The following is a 6,087-nucleotide window of genomic DNA, read 5'->3' on the forward strand; positions in this document are numbered from 1 at the left end:
GTATAATATTTAATTATAAAAGACGTAATTTTTAACAAAATTGACATATTTTCAGTTTTTTTAATCTGGGAAAACATATGTCTAAAAAATTGTAGAAAAATAAATATTAATTGTTTAAAAAGCAAACGACAAATTAAGATTTCAGAAAAGTACGCATTATACACGTTATTAAAATTTTTGCAATAATTAGTGTATAACTAGTTAACATTTTGGTTAAATTGCAGAATAGGGGCGTCACCTCTGTTTTTCCTGGAAATTTTTTTTTTCGACAACAAACTATTAGAATCTTTAATTGAGGTATAAATGAAGTGATTTCAGAAGGCCAAAGTTTAAAATTATTTTTACTTTTATTAATAAGATGTCTCAAATGTGGGTCGGCCACGGTCTTACATTATTTCTGTGCCCGCGAGACGGGGAAAAGGGGCAGGGGTGTGATTTAACATTATTTCTGCGACCAGTCACAGGGGTGTCTTTTTAATTAATTAATTAACCATTGAATTTTAATTATTTACAGTATTTCTGGCCGTACGGATGTTAAGTACAATCCTTCCGATGTCGTGATAGGCCCATATTTGAGACATGTTAATAATAAAAGTAAACATAATTTTAAACTTTTGTCTCGTCAAATCACTTCATTAGGACTTCAATTAAAGATTCTAATAGTTTTTTGCCAAACAAAAATTTTCTTCCAACCAAAATAGAGCTGACGCCCCTATTTTGCAATTGCACCAACATTTTTAAGCGTTAGACTTTTTAAATTATTTATTTTTGCATTAATTATATGTTTTTAATTAAAGCATTGATAACCGCATATAAATGTTGTTCAAAACAACTTTTTGACAAAGCAGCTGTAAACAATTCGTACATTTTCGTCGCAAATTCATCATCACCTGTCACAGTAAAAGACGCTCTAATTAATGAGAAATTTGTACAATATATTTTTTCATATATGAAAAGATATACTGTATACACCCATTACCATTTATACAATATATTTTTTCATAAACCCATTACCATTTAATGAAAAATTAAAACTCACCTTTTATTAGACATTATACGTGAATATTAAAAATGCATCATTTCAAAAGTACTTGATAATTGATTAAATTAATTTCTTAGACTTATACTTATATCTTTTGAAAGGATAATTATTACAATAAAAATAAGTATACAATATAAGTAAGAGTAAGATAATAAAAAATCCTCATTTTGGAAACTTACCCAAATGGTTTTGGATATTTCCAGGTTTTTTGCTCATGTACACATATTATTAACTGAGATATTAACCTAATTGACGAACATTGTTTTTTTGAAAATTATTATTCACGTAATTCTTAATTGCTATAAAACTCAGTTTTTACATAAATCTTTAGTATTATTATTTATTTCCTTAAATGTAGCTTGAATTTTTACGCTACAATCTTTGAAACATCAAATTTCAGGTTATAACCAGTTATAACGTTAGAGACAGATTCAAGGTTATAAATATAAAAACTTAATATTTACAAATTGTTGCAATTAAATAAGTTTATTGCAAAAGTATATTCCCTGCCTGTCTGGCGAAATAGCCTACTCTTCTTATTTCGCCAGTCTTCCTCCCTCTCTCATGCATATTAATTCCATCAGGCGAAATAAGCAACATATACTGTGCTTATTTCGCCAGACGTATCTAACGACGTAGCCACTCCGAAAAAGATACGCGGAACACTGACTGACTCGGACGGAAAACAATCAAACAAGCTCAGCTGTCAACTGAAAGCGTGGGAAGTGGGTTTATGGCGAGACATAATACGTGAAGGGCGTCGTGATGGCGATATGAGACTCAATGCGTACGCACGCTTCTACCCATCACGGCGTTACGGCTGGTGATTGCAGGATGCGTGCGTTATGACTCGCATCGTGCGACTTGCACGCATGTATGAAGTGTGCGTCGCACGATTGTTATCTGTGTATAGTAGGAGACGATATAAATGACTGGGTTGCGCGCGCAACCCATTTCTCCTCTTCTGAATTTGAAAACTCGAAGGTGCACGATTGCCGGTCGGAACACATCAGCGGTTCTATTTATATCTCTATCTGCTGTGAAATAAAATCAAGAGATTGGGATTTTAATATTTCCAGATTTCGATGCCGGGCTGGCGATTCTCATGATTTCAATACTTCGCGCGCCTCTTTATATACGTATATTTTGAGGTTATGTTATTTCAAGTATAAAATATAAATTATATAAATATTAATACTATTATATTTATATAAATATATAGATATATTATTAATGATAATATTATAATTATGTTATATTACAATAGTCTTATTTATATCTTGATCCGCATTTGAAAGAAATTAAAGAAATTGGCGATTTTGGAATTCATCTCGTTTGGATAAAAACTTAATTCTTTGATTTAAAAATTAATTATTTTGTTGAAAATCTAACTATTTTGTACAAAAAAGTCCTCTCCTATCAAAAGTTTAACTACTTTTTTAAAATTGTTATTTTTTTTTATTTGAAGGTTCATCTCTTTCGTTGAAAATACATTTTTTAAACTGACAATTAATCGATCCCATTTTTGGTTAAGAAATCATGTGTTTTGTTAAAAATTCGTCTTTCTTTGTAGAAATTAAATTTTTTTATGGAAAATGTATACTTTTTGATTAAAAATTAAATTTTTCGGTAGAATTATCAACTATAAATATTTTTGCTTGTAAAGTCGTGATGTTGTAAATGCAACTATATTGTTAAAAATTAAAATCATAATTTTTGGGTGGAAATACTCTTTTTGTTTTTAAAATTAAATAATTTCGTTGAAAGTTCATGTATTTTGTTGGAAATTGACCTTGTTTAGTAGAAATTTAATCTTTTTGGTTGAAAATGTATCATTTTTGTCAAAAATGCAATTGTTTGGTTACAATATCAACTGTACATCTTCTTGGGTTTAAAAGTCGATTATTTCACTAAAAGTTAAAATACGTTGTAAAATAATACGTTTTTTAACAAGGTTTTTTAATTATGGTTGAAAATTTAACTATTTGGTTGAAAGTTTAACTCTTTTATTGAAAACTCATATTTTTCGCTTAAAAAATTCAACTTTTTGTAGATAATTCGTCTTTTTGACTTTAAAATTAAATAATTTCTTTAAAAATTCATGTATTTTGTTTAAGATTTGTCTTATTTGTAGATTCTCAATTTTTTGGTCGAAAATTTATCTGATTGGTTGAAAATTTAACAACTTTGTTTAAAATTAATTTTTTCTGTTAAAAATTATTTATCTTCATCTGAAAATGTATCTATTATATGATTGATTAAAAATTAATCGTATATATTGGTTAAATTGGAAAATAGTTTTTTTTTTTTTTTATAGAACATTAATCTTCATGGTCAAGAATTCACCTTTTCCCTGGAAAATTTAACAATTTTGTTGAAAATTGGTTTTTTTTCTTGTTAAATTAAATTTTTTAGCACAGTTTTTATCTGGAAATTGTTCTATTCCATTTTTGGTTGAAACTTTATCCTGTACATTGTATTAGTTAAAACACCAATTATTTGATAGAAAATTAATTTATTTTTTTGAAAAGTAAACTTTTAGGTTTTTAACCAGAAGTCTTTGAACTATTCCGTTTAAAAATAAGTTTACACTGTTTTGTAAAAAAAAGTCTTTTTGGCTTTGAAATTGAACAATTTAAAAAAAATCCTTATTAACTGAAAAGTTAACTCTTGTGTAAAATTGATATCTTTTTGGATGAGTTCAACTGTTTTTAATTAAAAATTCAAACTTTTTTTGTTGAAGATTTATCAGTTTAGTTAAAAATTTAATTATTTTCTTGGAAATTTGTTATTCTCTTTTTTTTTCGTTGGAAATGAATTATTTTGATAATAAGTTAATTTCTAACATTTTCAATTAGCAAACTCAAATTTCCATCTCAAAATAACAATGCAAACATATTAATCTGGAACAACTTAAAATAAAAACAATGTAACTTTTATTTTAAAAAGTTTTTAGTTAAAAAAGTGGTTTAATCGTTCAATTTTTAATGGTACGAACGGAAACTTTCTTGAAGTATTATCATTTTGAACCTTAAAAATAATAGCGTAATTTCTATTTTTTAACTAGAAGTCTCTAAAATGTTAAAGTCATAAAAATTTTTAAATGGTAATTTCGTATTTTAAAATCATTTAATTAAAAAAAAATTTTAATTAAAAGGTGTTAAAAGTTTGTGTTTAATACGTATGAATTATTGAGCGTTTAAATGAAATATTTTTGAATTAAAAATTTGTCAAGCTTCAGTTTTTAAAGTTTAAAATTCAAAATATTCCCACCTCAAAAAAATAATTTTCAGATTTAAAAGTTTGAATTTTCTAATTTCGTGCTGAATTTTGAATTGGAACAGGAAATTTTTCAAAGCAATTGTATGTATTTCTGAATTGGGTCAGAGATTTTTTGAAGAAAAAAATATATAATTCAGATATGGGGCAAGGAATTCTACAGAATATTTAAAATTTTGAGTTAGGACATGAAAATATGAAAAAGGAAGTATAATGAGGGTACACTATAAAAAGAATTTATATAATATATAATTAACTATATATGATATTATAATTATAATAATATTATCTCAACAGATATTAATATTAACATTAATATTAATAAGCTATAAATGATTGTGCTAGAGTTTTAATCGTTTGAAGTTTAATTTCTCAATTTCACCGAGAAAATTTAAATAGCTTTTCCCAAGTAGTCCTGAAAAAAGTACAATATAACCAAATTCTAGGAAGCTATAGTTTGTAATTGTTTAATTCCAAATGATTCTCATAATCAAATTTTATAATTTCGAAAAGTCCGGAGGCTATTTACACTTTTTTGGTTTAAAAGATAATTTAAACGCTTAAAATTCCAGCTAAATAATTTACAGCTAATTAATATTAATATTAATATAATTATAATATCGAAGAAAACAGTGATATAGAGGAGTAATATAGCCTAAGGACAAGAGGAACTGTAATATAGACACAGAAATATGTAATGACTTAATGATTTAATTATCATCTGTTCAGGTAAAAATTCTAAGAGAGAAAATATGTAGCTTCGTTTTACTTGAAAATTTAAGAGCGCAAAGGAATATTGTCAAAACGTGTAAAATTATACAATGAAGACAATTAATTCTATTCTATTCTATATATAATTATAATATCACATGCTTAATTATATAATTAATTTTCATTATGTACAATAATATTCACAATATAAAGTATAAAATATAATGAACATAATATAATATACAACAAAAAATCAAACACGGCATTAATATTCTGATATTGCACATATTTTTTTATTTTTAAATTGTGCGAAATAGTCAAATATCATTAAAATCGTCAGTTTCTTTTATTTCTTTTTAGTTTTTATTCTTTTTCAATTCAATTTTTTATCACATTTTTTATTTGGAAATTGAACTATTCCATTTTTGGTTGAAACTTTATCCTGTACATTGTATTAGTTAAAACATCAATTATTTGATAGAAAATTAATTTTTTTGTTTTCGATTATGATTTTTTTTAATTGATAGAATTTTGAAATAAAATTTTGAAATTGAATTTAAGGTATTAAAAATTGAAAAATAATTGATTTTACAAGATGATTCTGAATCAGTTCAAAATTAAAGAATTAATAGATATTAGTTTTTAAAATTATTTTCTATTATAACTTCAAATATTATTTCAGTCTAAAAAAATTATATTTTCAACCCATTCAATTTGAAATTTTTTATTATAAACAACTATTAAAAACTATACAAATTTGAACAGAGTGGTTCGAAATAGAAAGCCTTGAATTGTTGAAATTGTAATGAGCTAAATTTTAAGTTTGAACGCTACAATTTTAATTTAGGATAATATTCAAAATTAATTTAAAACTTGAAATTGTTTGAAATTATTTGAAACACGATGTAGATTTTTGCAGATTAAAAAAAAAGCTTTTGAGAATTGTAAAATAGTTAAAAAGAATAACAAAAATTGTTGTGATTGGTAAGAAAATTAAAAATGATTTTTCAGTTTGAAAAATTGATTTTAAGTGAGTATTTGAAAAGATTTTAAAA

The sequence above is a fragment of the Belonocnema kinseyi genome, chromosome 10 (genome assembly GCF_010883055.1).
Source record: "Belonocnema kinseyi isolate 2016_QV_RU_SX_M_011 chromosome 10, B_treatae_v1, whole genome shotgun sequence".
NCBI lineage: Eukaryota > Metazoa > Arthropoda > Insecta > Hymenoptera > Cynipidae > Belonocnema > Belonocnema kinseyi.